Raw genomic sequence first — 19,673 nt, 5'->3', positions numbered from 1 at the left:
ACCATAAGAATCAGTATTTAAAGTAATGGAGACATTTTTGTACCATTTTTGAAAGTGGGTAATCGTATTGTTACCCAATTTTCACAAACATAACCTGCTCCACAAATTGAATGATTAAAGTATACAAACTATAAATGGTTTGTTGTAAGTCTAGAGACATTTTAAAATAGAATCATTTAGCAGATTATAATATTGGCATACATAAAGATGTTGGTCTTAAATATCAAACAGAATACTTAGCAATTAAAATAATGCACTAATATTACTATCGAAAATCTATTGGTAATTTCATCATTTCCCACATTGCATTCAAAAATAAATCAGTGGCTTGCAACTGTAAGCAATTCAGCTGTTACTATTTTGCTAATACCCATTTTAAAACAAATATGCATCAGTCCTCATAAAAATAAATCACTTGTACAAGATTAAAAGTCAAACGCAAATACTCATTCAAAAACATTTTTCTCTTCTAATCAACGTTCAAATTCAGAATCGTAAAGATATGTAGACCCATATTTACTCAAACACACACAACTACAGCACAAAATTGCCATAACGTATAGTGAAAACTGGAAACAACCACTCTGAATGAGCTCTCTCCTACCACTGTTTCTATTTCAAAAAGTGGCACAGTCATCAAAAGCAAGAAACATCCATAAGGAACAGAGTTGCCAACTGCCTTCATGCTGAGAAGAGAACCCTTTAACTCATCATTGTGGTTGGTGAGTTTGGACACTTTCAAGCACATTTCTCCCATCAATGCCTATAGAAATGATCCCTGAAAGTATAGTGTTAATTCCCATTTGTTGATGGTTTAGCTAGACCATAAGAATCAGTATTTAAAGTAATGGAGACATTTTTGTACCATTTTTGAAAGTGGGTAATCGTATTGTTACCCAATTTTCACAAACATAACCTGCTCCACAAATTGAATGATTAAAGTATACAAACTATAAATGGTTTGTTGTAAGTCTAGAGACATTTTAAAATAGAATTATTTAGCAGAGTATAATATTGGCATACATAAAGATGTTGGTCTTAAATATCAAACAGAATACTTAGCAATTAAAATAATGCACTAATATTACTATCGAAAATCTATTGGTAATTTCATCATTTCCCACATTGCATTCAAAAATAAATCAGTGGCTTGCAACTGTAAGCAATTCAGCTGTTACTATTTGCTAATACCCATTTTAAAACAAATATGCTGCAAACAAAATTGTTTTAAATGCATCAGTCCTCATAAAAATAAATCACTTGTACAAGATTAAAAGTCAAATGCAAATACTCAATCTAAAACATTTTTCTCTACTAATCAACGTTCTAATTCAGAAACGTAAAGATATGTAGACCCATATTTACTCAAACACACACAACTACAGCACAAAATTGCCATAACGTATATTGAAAACTGGAAACAACCACTCTGAATGAGCTCTCTCCTACCACTTTTTCTATTTCAAAAAGTGGCACAGTCATCAAAAGCAAGCAACATCCATAAGAAACAGAGTTGCCAACTGCCTTCATGCTGAGAAGAGAACCCTTTAACTCATCATTGTGGTTGGTGAGTTTGGACACTTTCAAGCACATTTCTCCCGTCATTGCCTATAGAAATGATCCCTTGAAAGTATAGTCTTAATTCCCATTTGTTGATGGTTTAGCTAGACCATAAGAATCAGTATTTAAAGTAATGGAGACATTTTTGTACCATTTTTGAAAGTGGGTAATCGTATTGTTACCCAATTTTCACAATCATAACCTGCTCCACAAATTGAATTAATAAAGTATACAAACTATAAATGGTTTGTTGTAAGTCTAGAGACATTTTAAAATAGAATTATTTAGCAGATTATAATATTGGCATACATAAAGATGTTAGTCTTAAATATCAAACAGAATACTTAGCAATTAAAATAATGCACTAATATTACTATCGAAAATCTATTGGTAATTTCATCATTTCCCACATTGCATTAAAAAATAAATCAGCGGCTTGCAACTGTAAGCAATTCAGCTGTTACTATTTTGCTAATACCCATTTTAAAACAAATATGCTACAAAAAAATTGTTTTAAATGCATCAGTCCTCATAAAAATAAATCACTTGTACAAGATTAAAAGTCAAACGCAAATACTCAGTCAAAAACATTTTTCTCTACTAATCAACGTTCAAATTCAGAAACGTAAAGATATGTAGACCCATATTTACTCAAACACACACAACTACAGCACAAAATTGCCATAACGTATAATGAAAACTGGAAACAACCACTCTGAATGAGCTCTCTCCTACCACTTTTTCTATTTCAAAAAGTGGCACAGTCATCAAAAGCAAGTAACATCCATAAGAAACAGAGTTGCCAACTGCCTTCATGCTGAGAAGAGAGCCCTTTAACTCATCATTGTGATTGGTGAGTTTGGACACTTTCAAGCACATTTCTCCCATCATTGCTTATAGAAATGATCCCTGAAAGTATAGTCTTAATTCCCATTTGTTGATGGTTTAGCTAGACCATAAGAATCAGTATTTAAAGTAATGGAGACATTTTTGTACCATTTTTAAAAGTGGGTAATCGTATTGTTACCCAATTTTCACAATCATAACCTGCTCCACAAATTGAATGATTAAAGTATACAAACTATAAATGGTTTGTTGTAAGTCTAGAGACATTTTAAAATAGAATTATTTAGCAGATTATAATATTGGCATACACTAAGATGTTGGTCTTAAATATCAAACAGAATACTTAGCAATTAAAATAATGCACTAATATTACTATCGAAAATCTATTGGTAATATTATCATTTCCCAAATTACATTCAAAAATAAATCAGTGGCTTGCAACTGTAAGCAATTCAGCTGTTACTATTTTGCTAATACCCATTTTAAAACAAATATGCTGCAAACAAAATTGTTTTAAATGCATCAGTCCTCATAAAAATAAATCACTTGTACAAGATTAAAAGTCAAACGCAAATACTCATTCAAAAACATTTTTCTCTACTAATCAACATTCAAATTCAGAAACGTAAAGATATGTAGACCGATATTTACACAAACACACACAACTACAGCACAAAATTGCCATAACGTATAGTGAAAACTGGAAACAACCACTCTGAATGAGCTCTCTCCTACCACTTTTTCTATTTCAAAAAGTGGCACAGTCATCAAAAGCAAGCAACATCCATAAGAAACAGAGTTGCCAACTGCCTTCATGCTGAGAAGAGAGCCCTCTAACTCATCATTGTGGTTGGTGAGTTTGGACACTTTCAAGCACATTTCTCCCATCATTGCCTATAGAAATGATCCCTGAAAGTATAGTCTTAATTCCCATTTGTTGATGGTTTAGCTAGACCATAAGAATCAGTATTTAAAGTAATGGAGACATTTTTGTACCATTTTTGAAAGTGGGTAATCGTATTGTTACCCAATTTTCACAATCATAACCTGCTCCACAAATTGAATGATTAAAGTATACAAACTATAAATGGTTTGTTGTAAGTCTGGAGACATTTTAAAATAGAATTATTTAGCAGATTATAATATTGGCATACATAAAGATGTTGGTCTTAAATATCAAACAGAATACTTAGCAATTAAAATAATGCACTAATATTACTATCGAAAATCTATTGGTAATTTCATCATTTCCCACATTGCATTCAAAAATAAATCTGTGGCTTGCAAATGTAAGCAATTCAGCTGTTACTATTTTGCTAATACCCATTTTAAAACAAATATGCTACAAAAAAAATTGTTTTAAATGCATCAGTCCTCATAAAAATAAATCACTTGTACAAGATTAAAAGTCAAACGCAAATACTCATTCAAAAACATTTTTCTCTACTAATCAACGTTCAAATTCAGAAACGTAAAGATATGTAGACCCATATTTACTCAAACACACACAACTACAGCACAAAATTGCCATAACGTATAATGAAAACTGGAAACAACCACTCTGAATGAGCTCTCTCCTACCACTTTTTCTATTTCAAAAAGTGGCACAGTCATCAAAAGCAAACAACATCCATAAGAAACAGAGTTGCCAACTGCCTTCATGCTGAGAAGAGAGCCCTTTAACTCATCATTGTGGTTGGTGAGTTTGGACACTTTCAAGCACATTTCTCCCATCATTGCCTATAGAAATGATCCCTGAAAGTATAGTCTTAATTCCCATTAGTTGATGGTTTAGCTAGACCATAAGAATCAGTATTTAAAGTAATGGAGACATTTTTATACCATTTTTGAAAGTGGGTAATCGTATTGTTACCCAATTTTCACAAACATAACCTGCTCCACAAATTGAATGATTAAAGTATACAAACTATAAATGGTTTGTTGTAAGTCTAGAGACATTTTAAAATAGAATTATTTAGCAGATTATAATATTGGCATACACTAAAATGTTGGTCTTAAATATCAAACAGAATACTTAGCAATTAAAATAATGCACTAATATTACTATCGAAAATCTATTGGTAATTTTATCATTTCCCAAAATGCATTCAAAAATAAATCAGTGGCTTGCAACTGTAAGCAATTCAGCTTTTACTATTTTGCTAATACCCATTTTAAAACAAATACGCTGCAAACAAAATTGTTTTAAATGCATCAGTCCTCATAAAAATAAATCACTTGTACAAGATTAAAAGTCAAATGCAAATACTCAATCAAAAACATTTTTCTCTACTAATCAACGTTCAAATTCAGAAACGTAAAGATATGTAGACCCATATTTACTCAAACACACACAACTACAGCACAAAATTGCCATAACGTATAATGAAAACTGGAAACAACCACTCTGAATGAGCTCTCTCCTACCACTTTTTCTATTTCAAAAAGTGGCACGGTCATCAAAAGCAAGCAACATCCCTAAGAAACAGAGTTGCCAACTGCCTTCATGCTGAGAAGAGAGCCCTTTAACTCATCATTGTGGTTGGTGAGTTTGGACACTTTCAAGCACATTTCTCCCATCATTGCCTATAGAAATGATCCCTGAAAGTATAGTCTTAATTCCCATTTGTTGATGGTTTAGCTAGACCATAAGAATCAGTATTTAAAGTAATGGAGACATTTTTGTACCATTTTTGAAAGTGGGTAATCGTATTGTTACCCAATTTTCACAATCATAACCTGCTCCACAAATTGAATGATTAAAGTATACAAACTATAAATGGTTTGTTGTAAGTCTGGAGACATTTTAAAATAGAATTATTTAGCAGATTATAATATTGGCATACATAAAGATGTTGGTCTTAAATATCAAACAGAATACTTAGCAATTAAAATAATGCACTAATATTACTATCGAAAATCTATTGGTAATTTCATCATTTCCCACATTGCATTCAAAAATAAATCTGTGGCTTGCAACTGTAAGCAATTCAGCAGTTACTATTTTGCTAATACCCATTTTAAAACAAATATGCTACAAAAAAAATTGTTTTAAATGCATCAGTCCTCATAAAAATAAATCACTTGTACAAGATTAAAAGTCAAACGCAAATACTCATTCAAAAACATTTTTCTCTACTAATCAACGTTCAAATTCAGAAACGTAAAGATATGTAGACCCATATTTACTCAAACACACACAACTACAGCACAAAATTGCCATAACGTATAATGAAAACTGGAAACAACCACTCTGAATGTGCTCTCTCCTACCACTTTTTCTATTTCAAAAAGTGGCACAGTCATCAAAAGCAAGCAACATCCATAAGAAACAGAGTTGCCAACTGCCTTCATGCTGAGAAGAGAGCCCTTTAACTCATCATTGTTTTTGGTGAGTTTGGACACTTTCAAGCACATTTCTCCCATCATTGCCTATAGAAATGATCCCTGAAAGTATATTTGTTGATGGTTTAGCTAGACCATAAGAATCAGTATTTAAAGTAATGGAGACATTTTTGTACCATTTTTGAAAGTGGGTAATCGTATTGTTACCCAATTTTCACAATCATAACCTGCTCCACAAATTGAATGATTAAAGTATACAAACTATAAATGGTTTGTTGTAAGTCTAGAGACATTTTAAAATAGAATTATTTAGCAGATTATAATATTGGCATACATAAAGATGTTGGTCTTAAATATCAAACAGAATACTTAGCAATTAAAATAATGCACTAATATTACTATCGAAAATCTATTGGTAATTTTATCATTTCCCAAATTGCATTCAAAAAGAAATCAGTGGCTTGCAACTGTAAGCAATTCAGCTGTTACTATTTTGCTAATACCCATTTTAAAACAAATACGCTGCAAACAAAATTGTTTTAAATGCATCAGTCCTCATAAAAATAAATCACTTGTACAAGATTAAAAGTCAAACGCAAATACTCATTCAAAAACATTTTTCTCTACTAATCAACATTCAAATTCAGAAACGTAAAGATATGTAGACCGATATTTACACAAACACACACAACTACAGCACAAAATTGCCATAACGTATAGTGAAAACTGGAAACAACCACTCTGAATGAGCTCTCTCCTACCACTTTTTCTATTTCAAAAAGTGGCACAGTCATCAAAAGCAAGCAACATCCATAAGAAACAGAGTTGCCAACTGCCTTCATGCTGAGAAGAGAGCCCTCTAACTCATCATTGTGGTTGGTGAGTTTGGACACTTTCAAGCACATTTCTCCCATCATTGCCTATAGAAATGATCCCTGAAAGTATAGTCTTAATTCCCATTAGTTGATGGTTTAGCTAGACCATAAGAATCAGTATTTAAAGTAATGGAGACATTTTTATACCATTTTTGAAAGTGGGTAATCGTATTGTTACCCAATTTTCACAAACATAACCTGCTCCACAAATTGAATGATTAAAGTATACAAACTATAAATGGTTTGTTGTAAGTCTAGAGACATTTTAAAATAGAATTATTTAGCAGATTATAATATTGGCATACACTAAGATGTTGGTCTTAAATATCAAACAGAATACTTAGCAATTAAAATAATGCACTAATATTACTATCGAAAATCTATTGGTAATTTTATCATTTCCCAAAATGCATTCAAAAATAAATCAGTGGCTTGCAACTGTAAGCAATTCAGCTTTTACTATTTTGCTAATACCCATTTTAAAACAAATACGCTGCAAACATAATTGTTTTAAATGCATCAGTCCTCATAAAAATAAATCACTTGTACAAGATTAAAAGTCAAATGCAAATACTCAATCAAAAACATTTTTCTCTACTAATCAACGTTCAAATTCAGAAACGTAAAGATATGTAGACCCATATTTACTCAAACACACACAACTACAGCACAAAATTGCCATAACGTATAATGAAAACTGGAAACAACCACTCTGAATGAGCTCTCTCCTACCACTTTTTCTATTTCAAAAAGTGGCACAGTCATCAAAAGCAAGCAACATCCCTAAGAAACAGAGTTGCCAACTACCTTCATGCTGAGAAGAGAGCCCTTTAACTCATCATTGTGGTTGGTGAGTTTGGACACTTTCAAGCACATTTCTCCCATCATTGCCTATAGAAATGATCCCTGAAAGTATAGTCTTAATTCCCATTTGTTGATGGTTTAGCTAGACCATAAGAATCAGTATTTAAAGTAATGGAGACATTTTTGTACCATTTTTGAAAGTGGGTAATCGTATTGTTACCCAATTTTCACAAACATAACCTGCTCCACAAATTGAATGATTAAAGTATACAAACTATAAATGGTTTGTTGTAAGTCTAGAGACATTTTAAAATAGAATTATTTAGCAGATTATAATATTGGCATACACTAAGATGTTGGTTTTAAATATCAAACAGAATACTTAGCAATTAAAATAATGCACTAATATTACTATCGAAAATCTATTGGTAATTTTATCATTTCCCAAATTGCATTCAAAAATAAATCAGTGGCTTGCAACTGTAAGCAATTCAGCTGTTACTATTTTGCTAATACCCATTTTAAAACAAATATGCTGCAAACAAAATTGTTTTAAATGCATCAGTCCTCATAAAAATAAATCACTTGTACAAGATTAAAAGTCAAACGCAAATACTCATTCAAAAACATTTTTCTCTACTAATCAACATTCAAATTCAGAAACGTAAAGATATGTAGACCGATATTTACACAAACACACAACTACAGCACAAAATTGCCATAACGTATAGTGAAAACTGGAAACAACCACTCTGAATGAGCTCTCTCCTACCACTTTTTCTATTTCAAAAAGTGGCACAGTCATCAAAAGCAAGCAACATCCATAAGAATTAGAGTTGCCAACTGCCTTCATGCTGAGAAGAGAGCCCTCTAACTCATCATTGTGGTTGGTGAGTTTGGACACTTTCAAGCACATTTCTCCCATCATTGCCTATAGAAATGATCCCTGAAAGTATAGTCTTAATTCCCATTTGTTGATGGTTTAGCTAGACCATAAGAATCAGTATTTAAAGTAATGGAGACATTTTTGTACCATTTTTGAAAGTGGGTAATCGTATTGTTACCCAATTTTCACAAACATAACCTGCTCCACAAATTGAATGATTAAAGTATACAAACTATAAATGGTTTGTTGTAAGTCTGGAGACATTTTAAAATAGAATTATTTAGCAGATTATAATATTGGCATACATAAAGATGTTGGTCTTAAATATCAAACAGAATACTTAGCAATTAAAATAATGCACTAATATTACTATCGAAAATCTATTGGTAATTTCATCATTTCCCACATTGCATTCAAAAATAAATCAGTGGCTTGCAACTGTAAGCAATTCAGCTGTTACTATTTTGCTAATACCCATTTTAAAACAAATATGCTACAAAAAAAATTGTTTTAAATGCATCAGTCCTCATAAAAATAAATCACTTGTACAAGATTAAAAGTCAAACGCAAATACTCAGTCAAAAACATTTTTCTCTACTAATCAACGTTCAAATTCAGAAACGTAAAGATATGTAGACCCATATTTACTCAAACACACACAACTACAGCACAAAATTGCCATAACGTATAATGAAAACTGGAAACAACCACTCTGAATGAGCTCTCTCCTACCACTTTTTCTATTTCAAAAAGTGGCACAGTCATCAAAAGCAAGCAACATCCCTAAGAAACAGAGTTGCCAACTGCCTTCATGCTGAGAAGAGAGCCCTTTAACTCATCATTGTGGTTGGTGAGTTTGGACACTTTCAAGCACATTTCTCCCATCATTGCCTATAGAAATGATCCCTGAAAGTATAGTCTTAATTCCCATTTGTTGATGGTTTAGCTAGACCATAAGAATCAGTATTTAAAGTAATGGAGACATTTTTGTACCATTTTTGAAAGTGGGTAATCGTATTGTTACCCAATTTTCACAATCATAACCTGCTCCACAAATTGAATGATTAAAGTATACAAACTATAAATGGTTTGTTGTAAGTCTAGAGACATTTTAAAATAGAATTATTTAGCAGATTATAATATTGGCATACATAAAGATGTTGGTCTTAAATATCAAACAGAATACTTAGCAATTAAAATAATGCACTAATATTACTATCGAAAATCTATTGGTAATTTTATCATTTCCCAAATTGCATTCAAAAAGAAATCAGTGGCTTGCAACTGTAAGCAATTCAGCTGTTACTATTTTGCTAATACCCATTTTAAAACAAATACGCTGCAAACAAAATTGTTTTAAATGCATCAGTCCTCATAAAAATAAATCACTTGTACAAGATTAAAAGTCAAACGCAAATACTCATTCAAAAACATTTTTCTCTACTAATCAACATTCAAATTCAGAAACGTAAAGATATGTAGACCGATATTTACACAAACACACACAACTACAGCACAAAATTGCCATAACGTATAGTGAAAACTGGAAACAACCACTCTGAATGAGCTCTCTCCTACCACTTTTTCTATTTCAAAAAGTGGCACAGTCATCAAAAGCAAGCAACATCCATAAGAAACAGAGTTGCCAACTGCCTTCATGCTGAGAAGAGAGCCCTCTAACTCATCATTGTGGTTGGTGAGTTTGGACACTTTCAAGCACATTTCTCCCATCATTGCCTATAGAAATGATCCCTGAAAGTATAGTCTTAATTCCCATTAGTTGATGGTTTAGCTAGACCATAAGAATCAGTATTTAAAGTAATGGAGACATTTTTATACCATTTTTGAAAGTGGGTAATCGTATTGTTACCCAATTTTCACAAACATAACCTGCTCCACAAATTGAATGATTAAAGTATACAAACTATAAATGGTTTGTTGTAAGTCTAGAGACATTTTAAAATAGAATTATTTAGCAGATTATAATATTGGCATACACTAAGATGTTGGTCTTAAATATCAAACAGAATACTTAGCAATTAAAATAATGCACTAATATTACTATCGAAAATCTATTGGTAATTTTATCATTTCCCAAAATGCATTCAAAAATAAATCAGTGGCTTGCAACTGTAAGCAATTCAGCTTTTACTATTTTGCTAATACCCATTTTAAAACAAATACGCTGCAAACATAATTGTTTTAAATGCATCAGTCCTCATAAAAATAAATCACTTGTACAAGATTAAAAGTCAAATGCAAATACTCAATCAAAAACATTTTTCTCTACTAATCAACGTTCAAATTCAGAAACGTAAAGATATGTAGACCCATATTTACTCAAACACACACAACTACAGCACAAAATTGCCATAACGTATAATGAAAACTGGAAACAACCACTCTGAATGAGCTCTCTCCTACCACTTTTTCTATTTCAAAAAGTGGCACAGTCATCAAAAGCAAGCAACATCCCTAAGAAACAGAGTTGCCAACTACCTTCATGCTGAGAAGAGAGCCCTTTAACTCATCATTGTGGTTGGTGAGTTTGGACACTTTCAAGCACATTTCTCCCATCATTGCCTATAGAAATGATCCCTGAAAGTATAGTCTTAATTCCCATTTGTTGATGGTTTAGCTAGACCATAAGAATCAGTATTTAAAGTAATGGAGACATTTTTGTACCATTTTTGAAAGTGGGTAATCGTATTGTTACCCAATTTTCACAAACATAACCTGCTCCACAAATTGAATGATTAAAGTATACAAACTATAAATGGTTTGTTGTAAGTCTAGAGACATTTTAAAATAGAATTATTTAGCAGATTATAATATTGGCATACACTAAGATGTTGGTTTTAAATATCAAACAGAATACTTAGCAATTAAAATAATGCACTAATATTACTATCGAAAATCTATTGGTAATTTTATCATTTCCCAAATTGCATTCAAAAATAAATCAGTGGCTTGCAACTGTAAGCAATTCAGCTGTTACTATTTTGCTAATACCCATTTTAAAACAAATATGCTGCAAACAAAATTGTTTTAAATGCATCAGTCCTCATAAAAATAAATCACTTGTACAAGATTAAAAGTCAAACGCAAATACTCATTCAAAAACATTTTTCTCTACTAATCAACATTCAAATTCAGAAACGTAAAGATATGTAGACCGATATTTACACAAACACACACAACTACAGCACAAAATTGCCATAACGTATAGTGAAAACTGGAAACAACCACTCTGAATGAGCTCTCTCCTACCACTTTTTCTATTTCAAAAAGTGGCACAGTCATCAAAAGCAAGCAACATCCATAAGAATTAGAGTTGCCAACTGCCTTCATGCTGAGAAGAGAGCCCTCTAACTCATCATTGTGGTTGGTGAGTTTGGACACTTTCAAGCACATTTCTCCCATCATTGCCTATAGAAATGATCCCTGAAAGTATAGTCTTAATTCCCATTTGTTGATGGTTTAGCTAGACCATAAGAATCAGTATTTAAAGTAATGGAGACATTTTTGTACCATTTTTGAAAGTGGGTAATCGTATTGTTACCCAATTTTCACAAACATAACCTGCTCCACAAATTGAATGATTAAAGTATACAAACTATAAATGGTTTGTTGTAAGTCTGGAGACATTTTAAAATAGAATTATTTAGCAGATTATAATATTGGCATACATAAAGATGTTGGTCTTAAATATCAAACAGAATACTTAGCAATTAAAATAATGCACTAATATTACTATCGAAAATCTATTGGTAATTTCATCATTTCCCACATTGCATTCAAAAATAAATCAGTGGCTTGCAACTGTAAGCAATTCAGCTGTTACTATTTTGCTAATACCCATTTTAAAACAAATATGCTACAAAAAAAATTGTTTTAAATGCATCAGTCCTCATAAAAATAAATCACTTGTACAAGATTAAAAGTCAAACGCAAATACTCAGTCAAAAACATTTTTCTCTACTAATCAACGTTCAAATTCAGAAACGTAAAGATATGTAGACCCATATTTACTCAAACACACACAACTACAGCACAAAATTGCCATAACGTATAATGAAAACTGGAAACAACCACTCTGAATGAGCTCTCTCCTACCACTTTTTCTATTTCAAAAAGTGGCACAGTCATCAAAAGCAAGCAACATCCATAAGAAACAGAGTTGCCAACTGCCTTCATGCTGAGAAGAGAGCCCTTTAACTCATCATTGTGGTTGGTGAGTTTGGACACTTTCAAGCACATTTCTCCCATCATTGCCTATAGAAATGATCCCTGAAAGTATAGTCTTAATTCCCATTTGTTGATGGTTTAGCTAGACCATAAGAATCAGTATTTAAAGTAATGGAGACATTTTTGTACCATTTTTGAAAGTGGGTAATCGTATTGTTACCCAATTTTCACAATCATAACCTGCTCCAAAAATTGAATGATTAAAGTATACAAACTATAAATGGTTTGTTGTAAGTCTGGAGACATTTTAAAATAGAATTATTTAGCAGATTATAATATTGGCATACACTAAGATGTTGGTCTTAAATATCAAACAGAATACTTAGCAATTAAAATAATGCACTAATATTACTATCGAAAATCTATTGGTAATTTTATTATTTCCCAAAATGCATTAAAAAATAAATCAGTGGCTTGCAACTGTAAGCAATTCAGCTTTTACTATTTTGCTAATACCCATTTTAAAACAAGTACGCTGCAAACAAAATTGTTTTAAATGCATCAGTCCTCATAAAAATAAATCACTTGTACAAGATTAAAAGTCAAATGCAAATACTCAATCAAAAACATTTTTCTCTACTAATCAACGTTCAAATTCAGAAACGTAAAGATATGTAGACCCATATTTACTCAAACACACACAACTACAGCACAAAATTGCCATAACGTATAATGAAAACTGGAAACAACCACTCTGAATGAGCTCTCTCCTACCACTTTTTCTATTTCAAAAAGTGGCACAGTCATCAAAAGCAAGCAACATCCATAAGAAACAGAGTTGCCAACTGCCTTCATGCTGAGAAGAGAGCCCTTTAACTCATCATTGTGGTTGGTGAGTTTGGACACTTTCAAGCACATTTCTCCCATCATTGCCTATAGAAATGATCCCTGAAAGTATATTTGTTGATGGTTTAGCTAGACCATAAGAATCAGTATTTAAAGTAATGGAGACATTTTTGTACCATTTTTGAAAGTGGGTAATCGTATTGTTACCCAATTTTCACAATCATAACCTGCTCCACAAATTGAATGATTAAAGTATACAAACTATAAATGGTTTGTTGTAAGTCTAGAGACATTTTAAAATAGAATTATTTAGCAGATTATAATATTGGCATACATAAAAATGTTGGTCTTAAATATCAAACAGAATACTTAGCAATTAAAATAATGCACTAATATTACTATCGAAAATCTATTGGTAAATTCATCATTTCCCACATTGCATTCAAAAATAAATCAGTGGCTTGCAACTGTAAGCAATTCAGCTGTTACTATTTTGCTAATACCCATTTTAAAACAAATACGCTGCAAACAAAATTGTTTTAAATGCATCAGTCCTCACAAAAATAAATCACTTGTACAAGATTAAAAGTCAAACGCAAATACTCATTCAAAAACATTTTTCTCTACTAATCAACGTTCAAATTCAGAAACGTAAAGATATGTAGACCCATATTTACTCAAACACACACAACTACAGCACAAAATTGCCTTAACGTATAATGAAAACTGGAAACAACCACTCTGAATGAGCTCTCTCCTACCACTTTTTCTATTTCAAAAAGTGGCACAGTCATCAAAAGCAAGCAACATCCATAAGAAACAGAGTTGCCAACTGCCTTCATGCTGAGAAGAGAGCCCTTTAACTCATCATTGTGGTTGGTGAGTTTGGACACTTTCAAGCACATTTCTCCCATCATTGCCTATAGAAATGATCCCTGAAAGTATAGTCTTAATTCCCATTTGTTGATGGTTTAGCTAGACCATAAGAATCAGTATTTAAAGTAATGGAGACATTTTTGTACCATTTTTGAAAGTGGGTAATCGTATTGTTACCCAATTTTCACAATCATAACCTGCTCCAAAAATTGAATGATTAAAGTATACAAACTATAAATGGTTTGTTGTAAGTCTGGAGACATTTTAAAATAGAATTATTTAGCAGATTATAATATTGGCATACACTAAGATGTTGGTCTTAAATATCAAACAGAATACTTAGCAATTAAAATAATGCACTAATATTACTATCGAAAATCTATTGGTAATTTTATTATTTCCCAAAATGCATTAAAAAATAAATCAGTGGCTTGCAACTGTAAGCAATTCAGCTTTTACTATTTTGCTAATACCCATTTTAAAACAAGTACGCTGCAAACAAAATTGTTTTAAATGCATCAGTCCTCATAAAAATAAATCACTTGTACAAGATTAAAAGTCAAATGCAAATACTCAATCAAAAACATTTTTCTCTACTAATCAACGTTCAAATTCAGAAACGTAAAGATATGTAGACCCATATTTACTCAAACACACACAACTACAGCACAAAATTGCCATAACGTATAATGAAAACTGGAAACAACCACTCTGAATGAGCTCTCTCCTACCACTTTTTCTATTTCAAAAAGTGGCACAGTCATCAAAAGCAAGCAACATCCATAAGAAACAGAGTTGCCAACTGCCTTCATGCTGAGAAGAGAGCCCTTTAACTCATCATTGTGGTTGGTGAGTTTGGACACTTTCAAGCACATTTCTCCCATCATTGCCTATAGAAATGATCCCTGAAAGTATATTTGTTGATGGTTTAGCTAGACCATAAGAATCAGTATTTAAAGTAATGGAGAAATTTTTGTACCATTTTTGAAAGTGGGTAATCGTATTGTTACCCAATTTTCACAATCATAACCTGCTCCACAAATTGAATGATTAAAGTATACAAACTATAAATGGTTTGTTGTAAGTCTAGAGACATTTTAAAATAGAATTATTTAGCAGATTATAATATTGGCATACATAAAGATGTTGGTCTTAAATATCAAACAGAATACTTAGCAATTAAAATAATGCACTAATATTACTATCGAAAATCTATTGGTAAATTCATCATTTCCCACATTGCATTAAAAAATAAATCAGTGGCTTGCAACTGTAAGCAATTCAGCTGTTACTATTTTGCTAATACCCATTTTAAAACAAATACGCTGCAAACAAAATTGTTTTAAATGCATCAGTCCTCACAAAAATAAATCACTTGTACAAGATTAAAAGTCAAACGCAAATACTCATTCAAAAACATTTTTCTCTACTAATCAACGTTCAAATTCAGAAACGTAAAGATATGTAGACCCATTTTTACTCAAACACACACAACTACAGCACAAAATTGCAGATATGGGATTCAGATCACTGGACCATGCGCTGATAAGCAGCTAGTGGAAACCAGACAAAAAAGTGAACAGCCAATTCACACACAAATACAATACCATACAGGATATGAATGGTTTCCTCAGCGCTAATATAAATTCTTTCTTGTTCTTATGTGAGTTACACCCAAAAAGAAGAAAGAAAAAACACAATAGTGTAATATTGTTAACAGAGAATTTTAAATGTGATACGCCTTTAAATGTTGAAGACTCGTACCAGATTTTTTGTCTACCTGATTAACAGTAGACAAATGCGCTTGTGATTTGAGGGGGATAATTCACCACCGAGGGAATCCACTCTGTCTTCTATTTCCCGTATTTCAGACTCAAAGGGATGAGAAAGACATCATGGTGCAATACGTTTTATTTAATAAAAACAATTCCTTTTAAAATCCACGCAAGGTATATAACAGAGGACTCTCACCATTTGCGCATGTTCACAATGCAATTGTAGACCATAAGAGCTTAAGATGTAACAAAGCAGGCGTCCCTGGAAACTCCTTCGCAGTGATGAGAGCCTCTGCAATCCTCCTCAGCGTGTAGATAGCCGACCGGTTTCGATACAAAGTATCTTCTTCAAGGCTGGTGTATGAATGACACCCTGTATGGGTTTTTATACCCCAATGGAGTAATGCAGAGGCTCTGCCTAATTCCAGACATGGATTACCTATCCATTATGGGTCTCCAGGGATGACATACAATACATACAAAGTCCGTTACACATATTATAGCAATCCCCGCTGCCGCAGCTGTTCTTAATCTGACATATCTCATGCCGGAGACAGCGCTTCCGGCGTCATCGTCTTTAGCCGAATATGACGTTTGCGTTCCAAAAGATATGCGTCTGGTGACCATCACCGGATGTGAAGTATGCGTTCCATTTGCCGATTTGCGTTCCACGCTGTACGGAAGTGGAGTTAATGTCACTCCGTTTTCTCTGTCTAATGTCCTTTGATAGCGTGGATAGCAGCATATATTCTATTCAAAGTGCAGGTGCTTATGTGTCCTCGGGAGAAGGGGCATAAAATTCAAGATATTAGCGAGAATCATGTTTAGCATATCTTTAAAATGGTAACGGATAAAAACATTACATTAATATCAAACAGAATATAAATATAATAAAAAATTGATAAAAATCATAGAAACCATTTAGTCTCAAAATCCTTATTTAGTCCTCCAGGTATGAGTGTCCCATAATTAAAAATTATGGACATCTCACATTTCGCTAATTTCTTATTAAAATCTCCCCTTCTTGTACCTGGGGTTACTTTTTGTAAAATATAAAAAAAAAATTATTTCCTTAGTATTGCACTGGTGGGAATTTTTAAAATGTGCTGATAACGCATGCACATCTAGACCTTTCTTAATATTCCTAAGATGTTCGCTGAGTCTGATTTTGAACGGTCTTGTAGTTCTGCCAATATAGAACTTGGAACAATTACATTCGATAGCATATATCACATTGTTCGAATGACAAGTCAAGAAATCTCTTATTTTGAAAATTTTGCCATTAATCTCGAGCACCTCTTTTTTCATTCCAAAAGTATTGGGTATATTTTTACATCCAACACAATCCCCGCATCGATAAAAACCTTTAGATGAAACAATCGATTTTTGGGGGGAAGGTGGGCACATGCTTTGGACTAGTTTATTCTTCAGATTCGGTGCTCGTCTGAAGATAATGTTGGGGACTGGGGGGATTTTATCTCCAACCACCGGATCCTTTTGGAGAAGGGACCAATGTTTTTTGAGTATTTTTTTAACACTAAAGTGCTGAGATGAAAAATTGGTTATAAAAGACCACTTAAAACGTTCGGATTGATCACGTTCAGTCTTTCTTTTTTTGACCAGCAGATCGTCTCTTTTTAATTGTTCAACTTTAGTTATGGTACTATCTACAGATTTTTCCTCATATCCACTATTCACGAAATTTACTTTCATTTCATCTGCTTGTTTCAAATAGACTGAGGTGTCTGTACAATTTCTCCGAAGTCTCTGTAATTGGCTCATTGGTATGGTATCGAGCCATTGTTGTTGGTGACAACTTTCTTTATTAATGTATGACCTGGAATCTGTTGGTTTTACAAAATTACGTGTCTTAATAGTGCCATCTTCAATATAGATGACTAGGTCCAAAAAGTTGACATGATTTTTACTAATGTCAAAAGACAGTTTAATGCCCCTATCATTAGTATTTAGGTACTCGCAGAAAAGGTCAAGGGTCTCTCTGTCACCCTTCCAAAGAAAAAGAATATCATCTATATACTGCCACCATGAGACCAGGTTTGCCCCATATGGGTGGTGGGACCAGATATAATCGGTCTCCCACGCACCCATAAAAATGTTGGCATAACTGGGGGCAAACCTGGTACCCATGGCGGTCCCCCTCTTTTGTATATAGAAATCCTCCTTGAACAGGAAGTAGTTGTTGTACAAGATAAATTCAATGCCTTTTACCAAAAATTCTTGTAAATTATGTTCTAAATTGGTTCTCTGTAAGGCCTTTTTAACCAAAATTTTCAAAATAAGAGATTTCTTGACTTGTCATTCGAACAATGTGATATATGCTATCGAATGTAATTGTTCCAAGTTCTATATTGGCAGAACTACAAGACCGTTCAAAATCAGACTCAGCGAACATCTTAGGAATATTAAGAAAGGTCTAGATGTGCATGCGTTATCAGCACATTTTAAAAATTCCCACCAGTGCAATACTAAGGAAATAAATTTTTTTTATATTTTACAAAAAGTAACCCCAGGTACAAGAGGGGGAGATTTTAATAAGAAATTAGCGAAATGTGAGATGTCCATAATTTTTAATTATGGGACACTCATACCTGGAGGACTAAATAAGGATTTTGAGACTAAATGGTTTCTATGATTTTTATCAATTTTTTATTATATTTATATTCTGTTTGATATTAATGTAATGTTTTTATCCGTTACCATTTTAAAGATATGCTAAACATGATTCTCGCTAATATCTTGAATTTTATGCCCCTTCTCCCGAGGACACATAAGCACCTGCACTTTGAATAGAATATATGCTGCTATCCACACTATCAAAGGACATTAGACAGAGAAAACAGAGTGACATTACCCCACTTCCGTACAGCGTGGAACGCAAATCGGCAAATGGAACGCATACCTCACATCCGGTGATGGTCACCAGACGCATATCTTTTGGAACGCAAACGTCATATCCGGCTAAAGACGATGACGCCGGAAGTGCTGTCTCCGGCATGAGATATGTCAGATTAAGAACAGCTGCGGCAGCGGGGATTGCTATAATATGTGTAACGGACTTTGTATGTATTGTATGTCATCCCTGGAGACCCATAATGGATAGGTAATCTATGTCTGGAATTAGGCAGAGCCTCTGCATTACTCCATTGGGGTATAAAAACCCATACAGGGTGTCATTCATACACCAGCCTTGAAGAAGATACTTTGTATCGAAACCGGTCGGCTAGCTACACGCTGAGGAGGATTGCAGAGGCTCTCATCACTGCGAAGGAGTTTCCAGGGACGCCTGCTTTGTTACATCTTAAGCTCTTATGGTCTACAATTGCATTGTGGACATGCGCAAATGGTGAGAGTCCTCTGTTATATATCTTGCGTGGATTTTAAAAGGAATTGTTTTTATTAAATAAAACGTATTGCACCATGATGTCTTTCTCATCCCTTTGAGTCTGAAATACGGGAAATAGAAGACAGAGTGGATTCCCTCGGTGGTGAATTATCCCCCTCAAATCACAAGCGCATTTGTCTACTGTTAATTAGGTAGACAAAAAATCTGGTACGAGTCTTCAACATTTAAAGGCGTATCACATTTAAAATTCTCTGTTAACAATATTACACTATTGTGTTTTTTCTTTCTTCTTTTTGGGTGTAACTCAC

General features: G+C 33.0%; 18 non-coding genes across 18 annotated transcripts; all 18 read right to left on the bottom strand.

Moving 5' to 3' along the window:
• Window positions 1–578: 578 nt before the first annotated feature.
• Window positions 579–794, bottom strand: LOC146061401 (small nucleolar RNA U3). Its single transcript, XR_014470910.1, has one exon. It is a non-coding gene; the product is annotated as a small nucleolar RNA U3 (small nucleolar RNA).
• Window positions 795–1,423: 629 nt separating this feature from the next.
• LOC146061112 (small nucleolar RNA U3) lies at window positions 1,424–1,640 on the bottom strand. Its single transcript, XR_014470660.1, has one exon. It is a non-coding gene; the product is annotated as a small nucleolar RNA U3 (small nucleolar RNA).
• A 629-nt stretch (window positions 1,641–2,269) lies between these two features.
• Window positions 2,270–2,485, bottom strand: LOC146061397 (small nucleolar RNA U3). The gene has a single exon (XR_014470906.1). It is a non-coding gene; the product is annotated as a small nucleolar RNA U3 (small nucleolar RNA).
• Window positions 2,486–3,115: 630 nt separating this feature from the next.
• On the bottom strand, window positions 3,116–3,331 carry LOC146061065 (small nucleolar RNA U3). The gene has a single exon (XR_014470619.1). It is a non-coding gene; the product is annotated as a small nucleolar RNA U3 (small nucleolar RNA).
• Window positions 3,332–3,961: 630 nt separating this feature from the next.
• On the bottom strand, window positions 3,962–4,177 carry LOC146060949 (small nucleolar RNA U3). Its single transcript, XR_014470517.1, has one exon. It is a non-coding gene; the product is annotated as a small nucleolar RNA U3 (small nucleolar RNA).
• A 630-nt stretch (window positions 4,178–4,807) lies between these two features.
• Window positions 4,808–5,023, bottom strand: LOC146061262 (small nucleolar RNA U3). Its single transcript, XR_014470789.1, has one exon. It is a non-coding gene; the product is annotated as a small nucleolar RNA U3 (small nucleolar RNA).
• A 633-nt stretch (window positions 5,024–5,656) lies between these two features.
• LOC146061408 (small nucleolar RNA U3) lies at window positions 5,657–5,869 on the bottom strand. Its single transcript, XR_014470915.1, has one exon. It is a non-coding gene; the product is annotated as a small nucleolar RNA U3 (small nucleolar RNA).
• Window positions 5,870–6,486: 617 nt separating this feature from the next.
• LOC146061064 (small nucleolar RNA U3) lies at window positions 6,487–6,702 on the bottom strand. Its single transcript, XR_014470618.1, has one exon. It is a non-coding gene; the product is annotated as a small nucleolar RNA U3 (small nucleolar RNA).
• A 630-nt stretch (window positions 6,703–7,332) lies between these two features.
• Window positions 7,333–7,548, bottom strand: LOC146061144 (small nucleolar RNA U3). The gene has a single exon (XR_014470687.1). It is a non-coding gene; the product is annotated as a small nucleolar RNA U3 (small nucleolar RNA).
• Window positions 7,549–8,176: 628 nt separating this feature from the next.
• LOC146061198 (small nucleolar RNA U3) lies at window positions 8,177–8,392 on the bottom strand. The gene has a single exon (XR_014470733.1). It is a non-coding gene; the product is annotated as a small nucleolar RNA U3 (small nucleolar RNA).
• Window positions 8,393–9,022: 630 nt separating this feature from the next.
• Window positions 9,023–9,238, bottom strand: LOC146061171 (small nucleolar RNA U3). The gene has a single exon (XR_014470712.1). It is a non-coding gene; the product is annotated as a small nucleolar RNA U3 (small nucleolar RNA).
• A 630-nt stretch (window positions 9,239–9,868) lies between these two features.
• Window positions 9,869–10,084, bottom strand: LOC146061063 (small nucleolar RNA U3). The gene has a single exon (XR_014470617.1). It is a non-coding gene; the product is annotated as a small nucleolar RNA U3 (small nucleolar RNA).
• A 630-nt stretch (window positions 10,085–10,714) lies between these two features.
• Window positions 10,715–10,930, bottom strand: LOC146061143 (small nucleolar RNA U3). Its single transcript, XR_014470686.1, has one exon. It is a non-coding gene; the product is annotated as a small nucleolar RNA U3 (small nucleolar RNA).
• A 630-nt stretch (window positions 10,931–11,560) lies between these two features.
• LOC146061194 (small nucleolar RNA U3) lies at window positions 11,561–11,776 on the bottom strand. The gene has a single exon (XR_014470732.1). It is a non-coding gene; the product is annotated as a small nucleolar RNA U3 (small nucleolar RNA).
• Window positions 11,777–12,406: 630 nt separating this feature from the next.
• LOC146060998 (small nucleolar RNA U3) lies at window positions 12,407–12,622 on the bottom strand. The gene has a single exon (XR_014470561.1). It is a non-coding gene; the product is annotated as a small nucleolar RNA U3 (small nucleolar RNA).
• Window positions 12,623–13,252: 630 nt separating this feature from the next.
• LOC146061095 (small nucleolar RNA U3) lies at window positions 13,253–13,468 on the bottom strand. Its single transcript, XR_014470644.1, has one exon. It is a non-coding gene; the product is annotated as a small nucleolar RNA U3 (small nucleolar RNA).
• A 617-nt stretch (window positions 13,469–14,085) lies between these two features.
• LOC146060997 (small nucleolar RNA U3) lies at window positions 14,086–14,301 on the bottom strand. Its single transcript, XR_014470560.1, has one exon. It is a non-coding gene; the product is annotated as a small nucleolar RNA U3 (small nucleolar RNA).
• Window positions 14,302–14,931: 630 nt separating this feature from the next.
• LOC146061094 (small nucleolar RNA U3) lies at window positions 14,932–15,147 on the bottom strand. Its single transcript, XR_014470643.1, has one exon. It is a non-coding gene; the product is annotated as a small nucleolar RNA U3 (small nucleolar RNA).
• Window positions 15,148–19,673: the final 4,526 nt, after the last annotated feature.

The sequence above is a fragment of the Crinia signifera genome, chromosome 2 (genome assembly GCF_055691185.1).
Source record: "Crinia signifera chromosome 2, ASM5569118v1, whole genome shotgun sequence".
Lineage (NCBI taxonomy): Eukaryota > Metazoa > Chordata > Amphibia > Anura > Myobatrachidae > Crinia > Crinia signifera.
The sequence above is the reverse complement of the archived record's forward strand: the minus strand, read 5'-3'. Positions and strand labels throughout refer to the sequence as shown.